The sequence below is a fragment of the Polyodon spathula genome, chromosome 14, assembly GCF_017654505.1.
Source record: "Polyodon spathula isolate WHYD16114869_AA chromosome 14, ASM1765450v1, whole genome shotgun sequence".
Lineage (NCBI taxonomy): Eukaryota > Metazoa > Chordata > Actinopteri > Acipenseriformes > Polyodontidae > Polyodon > Polyodon spathula.
This window is the reverse complement of record NC_054547.1, coordinates 13,387,193-13,403,950: the sequence shown is the minus strand read 5'-3', so window position 1 is coordinate 13,403,950 and position 16,758 is coordinate 13,387,193.

The following is a 16,758-nucleotide window of genomic DNA, read 5'->3' as shown; positions in this document are numbered from 1 at the left end:
CCCAAGGTTTTTCAGCAGGGGTATGAACACTTAGGGGTTGACATGTATGTATACTCTAATATCCACATGCCGCGGTTGTCTTATAAGTCACCAGGCAGAGCCAAGTGGCTTTAACCACCTGGGGCATGTGGATATATCCCACACCCTGTCATGCCTTATTGCTTACATATATATATATATATAGTAACAAAGCCTTACGGCTCAGGTTCATTTGTGCACTTTAAAATTGGTACCCAGACACAAAACAGTACTTTTTTAAAGCACTTTCTTGCACAAATAAAACTAAATAAAACAAACAAAAATCGAACTCCTCTTAGCGTACTACCTACACAAGTTCTATCTACAACTAGGCCATTTACCAGCCAAAAACCCTTGTAACATACATAGATTACAAGTTTACAAACTGCTTAAGGTTCACACAGTGCCTTTTTTTTCTGACCACACAGATCTACTCCACACATGACCCTACATATATCCAGGGCTTAATCAGCCTCAGGTGAATTACATTAAAATTAGAGCCCATTCTAGGGGATGAGGTCTTCTCTCTCCTCCCCCTACCCTGCCACAATATATATGCTTATATTTCTTTTTTAATCTAGAATTGTAATAAGCCTATATGAATCCTTAATAAGACCAAAAAACTGTAATGCCCCTTTCCCACATTTTTCAATATTTTTTTTTCACTGCTGTCATTGTAATACTATCATATTATGTATTCTTCCTTTACTGTGCTGTTACCATCTGTTTCTGCATTTCTCATCTTAATCCCTCCATTTTAAACTGTGCTTTTTTATTGCTTCCCCTAAAGCGTTTTCACATATTAAAAAAAGAATACGGATTATTTAAAAAAAAAAAAAACAACACATTAACATGTGCAAGTAGACATTTCTACTTGTGGAAAATAAGATTAAAGTGTTAACAATTGTAAACAGATGAATTTATCATGGCCTTCCATTCCAAATATGCTTAATTTTGGTATGGTTTGGAGTTATACCGTCAGCCTTCTTGTGTCTCTGCAGTAGGAATGCATTTTACAATCAATTAATGAAAAGGAAAGGGGAGCCCTGGGAAACTCTTCAGACTTTTTTGACAGAATTCTTCCCACAGGGTAAAGAAACAACCGTTCCCTTCTGTATGCAACATCAAATTCACTTAGCACCACGGTAAAGAGAAGCTGACAAACAGAGAACCATCAGAGTAGAGCCACAATATTCAAAGCTGACTACACTTGATTGCTGGAGATGTTGGAGAGATAAACATTAAATTGCACATACTGGTATCACACATTTGGGCAAGCATGTCTGAGAAATCTGCAAGACACTGACAACCTCAAGGGACTAGAAATATTAGAAAGAAGATTTCTCTGTCAAGAGTTTTATGAGTTACCAAAAAATGAGTTATAAAATGCATCTGGGCATGTAAAGAAGAAGAACAAATTAATATTAAAATATCTACTTGAGCTGAAACCTTAAAATACATTTTAACACTGACGTGGACTGCTACACAACCAAATACTGGTTGTGATATGCTAAAAACACTGCCTGGGTTTTATATAAATTTACAAATACATTTTTTTCCATATCCTCAGAAAGTCAGATAGGTACTTGAACGATTTAATCTAAATAAGTAACCAAACCAGAACATTAACAGTTCAGATATATAATTTAGAGACAGTTTGCAATAATTTTTTCGTATTTTCTTTTTCGAGAGTGTAACTGGTTGATTTCAGAAAAAATGTCGAAACAATTCAAGGGCTCAGAACCAGAGACACGTAAGTGACATTTTCGGCTTATATGAGTGGAATATATAAAATGAAAGGTATTGGTGAGTTCTATCCAGTTCCAAACAGAACTGAAATCCTAAACTACATTGAATAAAGTAATAAGGCAATAAAGACACAACTGCAGATTTTTGTTTCGTTTAGTGCCAAGAGGGCTTAAGTGCACATACACCCTAATGGCACAAAACACTGCAGTGTGGGATAGACCATGTGACAGCAGATAAGACGAAATGGCTGTAAAGTGAAGCAAGACAAAAGCCTGCGTGAAATAACTTTTAAGAGCAGAAGATATTTTATGAAGCTTATTGAAATATTCAGAAGGTTAATCCAGCACAGAATTAGGATCCGACATCGACAACTATGAAAAGGATGAAGTTATTATTTTTCACAAAATAATTTAAAGAAACATGTCCATATACATAGGGCCCTTTTAATTTTTTTTATTCATATTTCATGTCCTTTAAAAGGTTCATACTTTAGTTTAAGAATCTATTGATTAAACATCTATAGATGTGTTTTTAATGATGTTGAAAATTAACAACGCTATTACTATAACATTTGAATGAAAGTTTAATGATATACAATTTTCCAATTTATTTATTTATTTATTTATTTCTTAGCAGACACCCTTATTCAGGGTGACTTACAATTGTTACAAAATATCACATCATAAACTATCACATTACAGATAAGAGCAGTTATAAAGAACAGTAAAATGAGTAGAAAATATGATCAAATTCAAATAAGAGCAAAATAAAAAATACAGTACGTAATTACATTTAAGAGTGAGTTCGACTAAAAGCAGTCAGCTTATGGTAAAAATATTTGCTTATATGAGTAAAGTTCATTAAAAGCATATTCACGGGGTAGGAACCAGGGTTGCGAGAGGAAGGGATTGTTTTGCAACTTGGGATTCGAGGCTCGGCCTCTAAAGCAGGAGAGAGTGAGAGAGAGAGAAGGACGGGCCGGACTCCAATCAAGAGAGCCTTCTCTATGGAGTCGAGCCTACCCCTAATGGCCTCCGGGCCCCGGAAAAGAGTCCTTTGACTTCTCGGAGAGTCGTTATAGGCTCGGCCTCACGACTGGGTCACAGTTAGCGAGCAGGGTCAACCCTCAGAGGACGGTAAGGCTCATACGAAGCCTTGACATAAGGAAGAAAGAATTTGAAAGAACACAAATAATTGCTAGTTATGGAACTCGAACACTAAGATTAAGAGGGCCATGTCCCAGGAGGGTAAAGAAGGAAGTAAGACAGAGCCTTCTTTCGTGAGGCAAGATATATAGCTTATGAGCTGTGAAAGAGTAGTTTGGCCGGTGGTCCCCTCTGACCACACAAAGAACCTGCAGAGTTACTAGAACTCCAGGTCGGGGAAGTGAGAATCACTATCCCCCCAGATGGGACCGACACAGGGGCATGCGGCATACGGCATATGAAAAAGTGAGGAGGAGAAGGAGGGAGGAGGGAAAAAGCAAAACGCAAGAGAAAGTTCTGCGCTGTGACAGACAAATTAAATTAGTCAATGATGATAAATTAGCAGATTAAATTAGGAAATAGCAAAGCCCTGGCTCACGCCCCCTGAATTTTCACAAGTTAACAATAGTAAGTATGATAAATGCATGAGAACGATTTCAAATAAGAGCAATTACAAAAACCGTGAATACAGATACCTATAAGAGTATATGTGTCTATGTATCTGACTTATAAACAAAATGTCACATATGCATTGCAAGGTTTAAAGTTTAAACCTGCTGAAAACCATTAATTTAGTTGAAAATAACATTGTTACAATGTACGTGGTAAATGGTAAATTAATACAGTCCTGTAAAATTATGAAAATATCACTTACACCCCTCTGGTTCTGAACCCTGAAATTAGTCATGGAAGTTAAAATTAAAAATGTTTCCTAATATGTTTACATCATCTTTACATCAGTAATGTTGTAAAATTCAAATATTCGTAATAGTTTTTCAGCACATGCTGTTTTACATATTTGTAGAGTGTTTCTATAAAACAAAACTTCACCAAACTTCACCAAACTTTTTTTTTTTTTTAAGTTTAGGGTTGAATTTGACTACAGTCTTTTGCTTACTATGTACTTAGGACTTATGATACAATTTTAACTTTAGCATAATAGAGGCAGAAGTGTTAAAGGAACTAGGAGCTCTTAAAATAAACAAATCCCCTGGGCTGGATGAGATCCTCCTAGTAGTACTCAAAGAAATGAAAGAAGTTATTTGGAAACCACTAACCAAGTTCATACAACAGACTCTTGACACAGGGGTTGTACCGACAGACTGGAGAATTGCAAACGTAATACCGATCCACAAAAAGGGAGACAAAACTGAACCATGTACTGTAACTATAGATCAATAAGGCAGATTTATATTATATGTAAACTTATGGAAACTATAATAATGGAAAATGACCTATATGGCAACAGGATGCTGGGAGACTGTTAGCGTGGTTTTAGCAAAGGAAGATCGTGTCTAACAAACCTGCTTGATTTTTTATAGAATGCAACATCGACAATGAATAATTGCAAATCATATGACATGGTTTATTTTGATTTCCATAAAGTTTTTGACAAAGTCCTGCATAAAAGAGTATTCTCAAATTGAACGTACTAGAGATTCAAGGAAATGCATGAATATGGATTAGGGAGTGGTTAACATGTAGAAAACAGAAAGTACTGATTAGAAGAGAAACCTCAAAATGGAGCAAGTTAACCAGTGGATTATCACAGGGATCACTATTAGGAAAAAGACAGAGGAGTTTATGTTGAGAAATGTCTTCATCTAGACAATGTGGGGAAGCTATAAAAAAGGCCAACAAAATGCTCAGATATATAATGAAAAGTGTTGAAATTGAATCAAGGAAAGTAATGATAAAACTTACAGTACAATGCATTAGTAAGACCTCATCTAGAATATTGTGTTCAGTTCTGGTCACCTCACTACAAAAAGGATATTGCTGCTCTAGAAAGAGTGCAAAGAAGAGCGACCAGAATTATTCCGGGTTTAAAAGGCATGTCATGTGCATGAATCTATTCAGTCCTGAACAAAGAAGACTACGCAGTGATCTGATTCAAGCATTCAGAATTCTAAAAGGTATTGACAATGTTGACCCAAGTGACTTTTCAACCTGAAAAAAGAAACAAGGACCAGGGGTCACCAATGGAGATTAGATAAAGGGGCATTCAGAACAGAAAATAGGAGGCACTTTTTTGACACAGAAAATTGTGGGAGTCTGGAATGAACTCCTCAGTAATATTGTTGAATCTGACAAGAAGCTGTTGATGAGATTCTGGGATCAATAAGCTACTAACAACCAAACAAGCAAGATGGGCCAAATGGCCTCCTCTCATTTGTAACCTTTCTTATGTTCTTTTGATTGTGAGTACCCTCTGTATGTGCCTGCACTGGTGTTCATATAAGGGCTGCAGATACCAGAATACATGACTCTAGTTTTTCTGTGTATATATTCTATTCCATTTTAAATTATTACAAATATGTAGACATATTATATTCTAGCTACAGTATAACACAAGTATGTATTGAAATTCTGAGATGTTTTGAAATAAATATCTCATCATCAAAATCCTTTAATTTGACTTCAAAGCATCACTGTCAGGGTACACATAAAGGGCAAAACCTAACCCTGTTCAAAAAGAATTTGAAATCAATTAATTTGTACCAGCTAGGAAAACTGTAGGAAAAAAAAGCAAAAGTCAACGGGTTTTAATGTGCTAAGGTCAAATATGATTACTCTTCAACCACCTATTATAATTTAGCCCTGAGAATGCTTCTGGTAGCTTGGAGTAGTAGACATTCGAGAATGCAATGTGATCCCTGTGCAAGCTGCAATTAAGAGATATGAAAAGTGTTTTCTTTTCATTGTGTTATTTTTTTTAAGTTCTATTAAGAGAACTTATTGAGATAAGATAAGATTTTATTCAACACAATTTTAGTAATGAGCTTACTTATTTTGTACAGAGCCCTCTTTATTTTTATGACAAACACTCCTGCTTTTAGATGACACCAGACAGATTTACTGTGCGAGAGAGACAAAGAGCTACAATAAATGTAGGCTGCAGGTTATAAAAAAAAAAAAAAACACAAAAAAACGCAGTAAGGATGAAAGAGTAATGCCCACAGTATATCAGTCCAACTCCTTTGGTGGTTTCTGAAAATGTCCTGGATAGGGTATTTCCTCAACAGCAAGCTTGGCAAACAGAAGTGTGGAACCTGCAGTATGAATGTTGGATGACTGGGCTTCACCAACACTGAACCTTTCCATCCATTCAAGTTTACATCCAGAAAGCCCTGGATTTTGTCTGGTTTCAAAACAAAGCATATGAATTGCTGCATATTTATAGTGCCTATCACTCCTATTACAGTGTACAGGAGGCAATGGGGTTATGTGCCTCAAATACCTTATGGAATAGAAATGAAGCATGCATCTCTGTGCTTGTATCATTATCAGAAAGCATTTTGATCCCTGCAATTAACACAATCTTTACTACCTTAAGTTCTTTCTTTTTCAGATTGTGTATGACAATTCTGCTTCCCTGAAATACTCAGAGAATACTGAACAGTTTGCCTATGAGAGGAAATCATTAGATACTCAACTTAGTGAAATGCAGCAACATTGAGGTAACAGTAAAAATAATAATAATAATTAGTTTACCATTACGTTCCATTTCACTTACCCCTGTAACACACACCCAACCTCCCCGTATATTAGCACTAAGTTGTGTAGTGAATCAAAATTGATAGATAGCCTTTTCAATTAAGTGTACAGCTGTGGCCAAATGTTCACCCTATAGAATGAACTAATTTTGCTTCATAAAATTGAATGAAACCTACTGAATAATGTTTTGTTAACATTTAAATTACATGCCGCTTCGTAGTTTTCCATATACTTAATAAACAACTTACACAAATTGAAAAATGTAGCATTTCGAAATCTAACGTGAAGTAATGTACTACTATTATGGCTTCCGCAATATAATTGTGTAATTTCTTTGATTACATGATGTTAAATAAAATATCTACTGTATATATATATATATATATATATATATATATATATATATATATATATATATATATATATATATATATATATATACACACACACACACACACATACACAGTCGCAGACAAAAGTATTTGGGCAGTTAAATAAACGAGAAAAACTACAAAGAAAGTGATTTCTATAATTGTCAATTGTTTTATTGAAAGATATAAATTAAGTACAGATTTAGGTTTTTTAATAAAACAACACATTATTAAATGCATACAATGAAAAATAACATGCAAAAACTAATTTCATACTTTGATAAAAGTATTTGGGCACCCTTACATTAGTATTCTACAGCTTGCAGTCTTTTATTGTAGTTTGAAACCAGTTCCGGGCATCTTTCCGGAGATATTTTTGCCCATTCTTCAACACATTCAGCTTTGAGTTCTACAATCAAATTTGGTTTCCTTCTTGTTACAGCAGCCTTCAAATCAATCCACAACATCTCGATGGGATTCAAGTCTGGAGAATGAGATGGCCAAGCCATAACTGTAATCTTCCTTTTTTTAGAAATTCCTTTGAAAGCTTTGCAGAACAGCATCCTTCAAGTCAGTCCACAGCATCTCGATGGGATTCAAGTCTGGAGAATGAGATGGCCAAGCCATAACTGTAATCTTCCTTTTTTTAGAAATTCCTTTGAAAGCTTTGCAGAAAGCTTTGGGTCATTATCCTGCTGGAATACAAACTTCCATCCAATAAGCCTTCTAGCATTGGATAACAAACGAGAGTGAGAAATGTCTTGATATTTTGCAGCATGCATCCACACCTGGAGCTAGTTGCAGTAGATCCTGTTATCCTTTGTTAATAATAGCCCACACAATACTTTTCGGTAAACCAAGTCTTTCTGCTATTTTCCTGGTAGTTTCTCCTCTTCGTTTAGTTGTATCACTGCCATTATGAGATCACTGCTGTACTCTTCAGTTTTAACCATTTTTATTGCTTTGTTTAAAACCCAAATTTCAAATTTATTTTTCAGCAATTAATGATTATATATTTATTTATTATATAATTGTCATCAGGTGTTTGCTTTCAATCCTGATAATTGTCAATAACTAGCAACAAATGAGTTTCATACAAAAAATGTTGATTGCCCAAATACTGTTGTCAAAGTATAACATAAGTTTTTTAATGTTATTTTTCATTGTATGCATGTTATGCAATAATTTGTTATTTTATCATAAATCTGAATCTTTAATATTTTTCAATAGAACAATGTTGCCTGTGACTGTATGTGTGTGTGTGTGTGTATATATATATATATATATATATATATATATATATATATATATATATATATATATATATATATATATACTGAACACATTCCTAATATTGAGTTGCACCCCCTTTTGCCCTTAGAACAGCCTCAGTTCATCGGGGCATGGGCTCTACAAGGTGTCGAAAGCGTTCCACAGGGATGCTGGCCCATGTTGGCTCCAAAGCTTCCCACAGTAGTGTCAAGTTGGCTGGTAGTGGATCTCTACTCTAAATAGCTCGTTCCATCTCATCCCACAGATGCTCAATTGGATTGAGATGTGGTGACTGGGCAGGTCACTGCAGTAAGCTGAATTCACTGTCATGTTTGTGGAACCATTCCTGGACAATCCTAGCCTTGTGGCATGGGGCATTATCCTACTGAAAAAAATCCATTAGCAGATGGATACACTGCTACCATGAAGGGATGCACCTGATTGGCAATGATGTTCAGATATCCTGTGGCATTCAAATGTTGCTCCACTTTTATCAAAGGGCCCAATGTGTGCCCCATGAAAACACACCTCACACCATTACACCGCCACCACCACCAGCATGCAATGTTGACACGTGGCATGATGAATGCATCAACGTGAAACAGCAGGAACCACAATTCATCAGACCAGGCAATGTTTTTCTAATCCTCCAGTGTCCAGTGTTTTTGTTTCTTAGCCCACTGCAACCGCAGTTTCTTGTGTTTTGCTGAAAGAAGTGGAACTCTATTAGGTCGTCGTCTGCCATACTCCATTCGTGTCAAGGTATGATGAGTTGTGCATTCTTTTATGGGTCTTTCTGCACCAATGTTGTACTGGACTGTCAGTTGACTAACTGCTCTTGCTCTGCACAATTTGTGTCAGACTCATTTGGCCTCATTCATCAATGAGCCGTTTTCAACCACTGGCCTGCCGTTGGGTGGAAGTCCTTTGGGTGATGGACCATCCTTGATACACACAGAAAACTGTTGAGCGTGAAAAACCCAGTAGCGTTGCAGTTCTTGACACACTCAAACCAGCATGCCTGGCACTTACTACCATACCCCGTTCAAAGGCACTTAAATCTTTTGTCTTGCCCATTTACCCTCTGAATGGCACACATACACAAGCCATGTCTCAATTGTGTCAAGGCTTAAAAATCCTTCTTTAACCTGTCTCCCCTTCATCTACACTGATTGAAGTGGATTTAACAGTTTACATCAATAAGGGATCATAGCTTTCACCTGGATTCACTTTGTCAGTCTATTTCATGGAAAGAGCAGGTGTTCCTAATGTTTTGTACACTCACTGTATATATAGTCAGCACTCACATATTTGACCCTAGAAAATGTTGACTTCCGTGACGGTTAAAAGAGTGTGATGCAGATTATTTCATTTTGGCCCGTTCCAACCCTTGTCTGTTTTTCAGGAACACAGAAAAGATACAATGTCAAAAATACATAGCTGAAAGGACCGTGTTTTAAAATAAGTAGGCTTCCATTTAGATGTACTGTATTGATTTTATTGGTACAGTACTGTATTTTCAGCAGAAGAACGATATGATTCTGAAAATGTCACTTGCCAAAACAGATGCCACGTGTTCTGTAATACAGATACGTATTGTAGCAGTACACAGTATATACAGTAAATATAATTGTTTCTATTTTTAGATTCAATCAACCCATAGGACTTAGCCAGAGCTTCACACTACCAGTGCTGCAGGTCATTTTGAGGGACATAAGCATTTGCTCAATATATTGCAGCTTTTTTCCTATTAGGTTCACTATATTTGTTTACTACCTACAAACTTAGAGCTAAGAAAACCCAGATACATACAGATGCCTGCCTGTCAACTCTAATCATTTCCAGGAATAAATAATAAGTAAGACAGACACTACATGACTCAAGAGACTTGCAGAATCAGCCTTTCGGAAAAGAAAGGAGAAATCAATTTACAGATGTGTAAGAGGAACTAAAAGACAGGATCTCATGGGATAATAGTACATTTTCAGAATTGTGTAATAAAGCAATGTGCTATTTATTAGGAACTTGACTTTGGCTTACTGTTTTCAATTCAAAACTACAAAGGAGGACAACTGGATGGTTCATGTACCATAGCTAAGGCTCTATTTTGTCATGTTTGTCACAGATTTCGCGATTTCTTAAACTATGAAAAAAATACAGCCCAACCATTGCATATGCTGAAACATTCAGCCTTGAATGGAGAATTGCCAGACAGTTTACAACACCTCCTATTAAAAGTCATCACAAAAAGAAGTATCGTTGTACATCTTGAATGAAGGAGCATGGATTATTCTACAGGTAAGATAAAGAATCATAAAGGAGACATGTTACTAACAGATTTCACTTCTTGTTTAATTCTGTTCGGTCCATTACTAGCCCCTCTGCTTCTGCAGTATATTTCATATTTTAAAAAGTAAGTCTCATCCAGATTAATTATATCTAAATTATCTTCCTCTGGTTAACTATGCAGTCTTTTTCATGATCTTGATATCCCCTCAGGTTTCCAGTTTGTGTAAATGTATGTACAGTCCCTAATGAGTCCTGGTTTGCTACCATTAACTGTCGCTTGCTTCTTCTCAGAATACTACTGGAAAATGACAGTTGAGAGTAATAAGTCTGTAATATAACCTGTAATGTTTACATAGATTGGGAGAATTGTTTTTGATTTAAATGTGAGTACTTTATCAGCTTTCTACAATTTATATTTTTGTAATCATTTGAAATATTGGGACCAGCTTCTTGAATTTACTTTTTTTTTTAGTTATTATAAATGCATTAAAATCAAACAAACATAACAATAGATATGTACCCATCTATGACGTAGTTCAATATGCCAAAGCCATTTGTATCTTGACTGTACATTAACATACTGTAATTATTTTTGTCTTGCCCGACTTTCTGTGCATCCAAAAGACACTAAGGACTGTTTTATGTCGGTTGCAGATGATACTGCACAGCTATGTGTCACTAGTTAAACAGTTTTGCACTGTTTTTCGAAGGGATTATTCAGTCTAAAGTATGTTTTCTACAATGTAGTCTATATTTAAAATATAATGTGCAGTATCAGTATTGAAATGGCTAAGTTAGACAATGACAATTTAATGTCTACAGCATATGTAAACATGCAGTTGTGTTCCTTAAACATCACTTTTTTAAAAATGTATCCACTCTGAATATATTTTGTAAGGTATCAATATAAAATGTATTTATGGTTCATGTGGGTCAGTAATTTGAATAGAATTTGTATAAATCATTTTTCCACTCTCCCAGTTCTCATATTTAGATTCTCAGCAAGACAGCCTCCAGTCATAATTGAAGACATTAGCAGATATTTCTATCTGATAACTTTCAGAGCCATTGAAATTAGTCCTTATGACTTGAAACAAGCTCTTAGGGGGCAGACACATTATAATTCAATCACTAGTGCAATTAGAACTAATTTGACCTTAATTGTACCAGCATGGATAATACATGCCAAAAATAACAGTGAACACAGTGATGTACCAGACAGTAATATTCTTCATTTTAGATGGAGGTGCATCTACCAGAAACCTCTTTTTAAATGTAAAAACAAATTGTATTTCTACTGATTAATAAATCCCCCGTAATATGACATCCTTGTTACTGAGTGTATCACGGGACAGGAGTAGTTATCTTAACCAATATTCTTTTTATTGTTTGAAATAACTTTGAATATCATTTTCATTACACACTGGTGACTTTTATGTCAGAGAGTGCTCAATAGAGCTCTTCAAACATGTCTCTCTAGGTACAGCTGTTATACCAGCGTGTAACTATTAACCTGGCCCCCAGTGGATGTATTTAAATGTTTTCTTACATCCCATACATTCAGATTATTGCAGGGGGAACATATTAGTGCTGAAGCTCTTTATAATGCCGTAAAAAACAATAACAGCTTCAAATGAAAGAAAACCCAAAACAACCTTCCCTCCTTCCTTGTCCTCAATATGATTTACAAAGCAGAAAATATTTTCTTTTCTACATTGAAGCAATAATGAACAGTCATTTTTAATCAAGATGTTGGGCTAGATCAAAAATGACATACCAGTATTCCTTGTAAATGTTTTCAGAAATATGGAGTTACATATCTGTTTGCTTTTACACTTACTCCTCTATCAGTAAATTACATTTCAAGGCTGAGTAGTGGATTTAGCACCATTACAACAATGAATATTTCATGAAACTGAAGGGCTTTGGTATACCTTTGGAAATTGAAAATAAACTAGATACAATGATCCATCAGCACTGAAGTAGGTATTTATTCCTTTCTGAGATAGTTGACCCACTAGTGTATAACATAAAACCAGTCCTGTGTAAACTAGGTAAAAGAGAAGACCAGGAGTATATTAATCATTCCCAGATAGCAGGTGAACATTGATATCACTGCTGGTCACATTTGAATACAAAAATGATTATTTACCAGTGGTTACAATTTGAGTTTGTAAAATTAGGCCCAGCAGCTCCCAACTAGTGACAGGAATATGAATGTCTCCCTTCTGGTAGCTTGTAATATATATTTGCTGACACTTCAAGAATGCATTTAGTAATGATTTATTTTAGTTATTTGTTGTTTTTGAAATTATTATTATTGTTATATGCTGATGGACAAATAATTACCATGAACTTGTTCAGCAAAACAAAGCAACATTATTGAAATATTAAGCTAACGTGACATGATGTGTGTGTGTGTGTGTGTGCAGCGTTTCAATGAAATTAATGAAATACATAAACAGATAACCATTGAAATTAAAATAAATAAATAACTTTTGAAAATTAGAATGATTGACCCCACAAAAGTAGTTTTCAGTACAATAAGGTAAGTAGAACAGGCTTGTCCCTTTCAATGCCAAGGAGAGAGAGTGTGATTGTGGTGTAGCGTCTCAAGCAAGGCAGGTCTCTACCCTTTGAAATATGAGACCCAGACACAGAACTGCAGTTTAAGAGCTTTTTGCGCACTTTTAGTAAATCACAAATAATAAAACACAGGAACAAAATAAAGGTGATAACAAAACACTATTCTAATACTTTTCTTTTCTTTTCCTTTCCTTTCCTCTAACAAACCTCTTTTGTTCCCTTTTATACCATATGGTCAGGCACTTGATTGATTCAATTAATCATCCAATGACCACCTGGCCACATTCCACAGTTTTCCATTCATTCTCAAATTAAACAATGAATCATTCCATCTAACAATCAAACTATGTGGTTGTGGAAATCATGGCCATCTTGGTAACAGGCTGTCCCATCACTAAAATGGCCGCCAGCCACTAAACTCTCACTCACAGTCACACATACACATCCGTGTACCCCAATGTACAGAGCCTGTCACAAGGGACCAAAAGAGATGCAGGTTTGCAGGGATTTTTGCCCTGAGTTCTGCCTGCTAGTGAAATTTAAAACAGGAGAGGAAAAAAAAAAAAACACTTGCTCATTGTTTTAATTGTAAGTGCTTTTTCCCCAATTCTGGAGGAGGAAGTGTGAAATCCCAAAAATATGTTTTCCAAAAATCACAGTTTAGGGTGAAAATGTGTTGCATGTGTTTTAATTCACTTAATAATTCAAAAACAATCGGATGGTGCACTAAAACAGTGTTAAACATCTTGAAAACTATACCACATGATTACAGCCCATGGCCATCTGCAGGGGAGGGGAAGGGGTGGGGGTGGAGGAGGCACTTGCCAAATCCAAATTTACAACAAAAAAAAGTTAAATGAATAGTAGTTGGAACCCTACCAGCACCAGGCAAGTAAATGACTCCTAGGAAGAATATTAAGTTGATTTAACTCTCTCTCTACTGGTATGCAGTAGTACAGAGGAGTCATCTATTGTGTTGATGAAATAATGTTTTTGAAAGTTAACTGTTCTGCCCTCAGGCGGGGCGGGCTGTCCAGGGATTCTTGTGCATTCAGTAGTGCAGACTATTGGAACAGAAAGGGAGTGCGACGTTAAAGATCTCACACATTCAGACACCCGGAGCGCAAACAAATCAGGACCAGTAAAGTACCTTATTACATAAAATAATTTTACTTTATATTTGTTGATGTTCATTAGTCTGTCTTTCAGCAGATGTTGTTTTAGTTGATTTATGTGTGCTTTACCTTTCTACTGCATTTATAAAAATGTAAACTTTGATTTGCTGGGCTTCTACTCACAGATTAAATGCTACTCTAAATACAAGTGAGTGTGTCAGTATTACAGAGTAAATTGAATTGTTTATTATAGTGGCGCGGTACCACCACAGTTAGGATTGAGTAGGCTTTATTGTTAAACACGAATGTTTATAGGAGGATGGGTAGACATTGTGTGCGTGGTGCTTGGGTGTCCAGCACGTCACTTCAGCTCTAGGGTATGAGACGTTCTGCGACAACTGTGCAGCTTTCTAGCCCCGGGTGCTTCGCAGAAGACCTATTACAGGACCATGAGGATTGAATGTTCATCCCCTATGATCGAGTCATCTGAGTTCCTAAAAGCCCCGGTCCCCCCCTTTTCCAGCTGTCCCAGAGCCTCTCGCAAGGTATCCCCTGTGTGCAAGCTCAGCCAGCACCCCTTCGCAGCCACTCCCCGTCTGCACAGACGTTGAAGAGGGTGAAATGAGCGAGACAGACGAGAGACATCATGGACTTGAAGGCGCAGATGGCTCAGGTCCTGGAGCTGTTGGCGCGACAGCAGACTGCTGATGCTCTGACCACGGCTCCACCAGTGTCTGCCATAATATCAGCCCCTGTCTACCCTAAGGGAGTTCAGGATGAACTGGGATCGTTGGCACGGACAGCAGAGGAGGAAGTTGTGCTCTTTATAGTGATAGTGGCCTCCTGAAACAAGGACTCCTTCTGCACTGAAATGAAGAAAGGCGAGGAACCTGTACTCTCTACAGAGGCAGAGCCCAGCTCCAAGGTTGCCTCGGAAGCTAGTGCGTCTCCATTTTCGAGCTCCATGTCAGCCCTGATGGGATAGGCTGCAAACTTTTTGAGGTCCCTTGGGTAACAGCAGCTAAGCCACGCTGATCTGTATTCAAGTCGCAGGCTTTGGCTCCTCACCCTCAGCCCTTCCCAGCATTGCCAGATTTCATGGAGGAGGTATGCTCCTCCTGGGATTGTCCAGACGCAGGTTTCCCCCCAACGAATCCACCATTGAGGCCTTGGTCAAGGCTTGATGGGGGGTTTGACCAAGGACAAGCCCTGGGCTGGAGCCTCGCAAGCCTGGTGGTGGCTCACAGACAGCTATGACTGTCACAGGCGAGGGTCCCTGATGCAGATAAAATGGTGCTGTTGGATGTGCCAATATCCCCGGGGCATACTATTGGGCCAGCAGTAGAGAAGATCTTACAGCGCTCTCACCGAGAACGAAAGGCATCTTGGCAAGTGGCTGCATTACTCCCTCCCCGTGCTCCGGCACAGGGCAGGTCAAGCTGCTAGCAAGCTCCACAGGCACACACAATAACCCGGATGGTCCCAATTCCCACACGGCTCCACTGGGTAACCTGAGGCACAGCTTGCAAGCCACTATGACAGCAGGCAATCGGACCCTTCTGCAAGGAAGAGGGAATGCAGGGTGTGATGCTCCCATGCAGCAGCGCTCTAAAAGACAGCTACAGGGCCGTTGCCCTATGCAGCACCCTCGGGGACACATTTCATGTTCCTATCCATCCAGCGCACAAGAAATATCTCTGCTTCGCCTTTCATTGGAGCGTATTTGAATTTTCTGTGCTGCCTTTTGGCCTCTCCTTAGCCCCCTGCACCTTTTCGAAGTGCGTGGATGGAATCCTAGCTCCCTAAGGATCAGGCTGTTGAACTACCTGGATGACTGGTTGATCTGTTCCCAGTTGCAGGAAAGAGCAGTGGCACAAATGGCGACAGTGATAAACCATCTATCAAGACTGGGTCTCACTCTCAACGAGACCTCGAATCAATTAATACCGGTGCAGTGTACGGTCTTCTTGGGTCTCTGGCTGGATTCTCTCACCATGTGAGCCTGTGAGTCGGATGACAGAGTAGAGGCTATTTAAAACTATCTGTCCTTGTTTCAACAGGGGTCCACAATGCAGCTATTGTTGTATCAAAAACTATTGGGTCTGATGGCAGCTTCCTCATCAGCTATCAAACTGGGGTTACTGCGTATGCGCCTCATTCAAGCATGGCTCAATGCCTTTCACCTACACCCTTTGGGCTGTTTATCTTCCCGTAGTGGTCCTCATCTGTCAGAATGGCGACTCCACCCTCAAGTGGTACAGCACATTTGGGATCACTTCAGGGAAGCCCAGGTCCATCTCCTTGCCTCAGCATAGATGACCCATTGCCCCCTGTGGTTCTCCTTCCACCGTTGCGGAGCTCCACTAGGCATCAACGTCCTAGCCAATGAATGGCCCAAAGCACTTTTATACGTTTTCCCGCCGATACCGCTGCTCCCTTCCTTTTTGGAAAAGGTTGGGTGAGAGAAAGCGACAGTTCTCTTGGTGGCCCCCAGTTGGCCCAGGAGAATATGGTTTTCGAACCTTTGCCAGCTGCTGCAGGACCAGCCCTGGGAGATCTTGCTGTGCATGGATGGGACTGTCTGTCCTTCTTAGGGCTCTCTAATGAGGTAGTTAGTACATTGCAGAACGCTAGGGCTTCCTCGACAAGAGCATT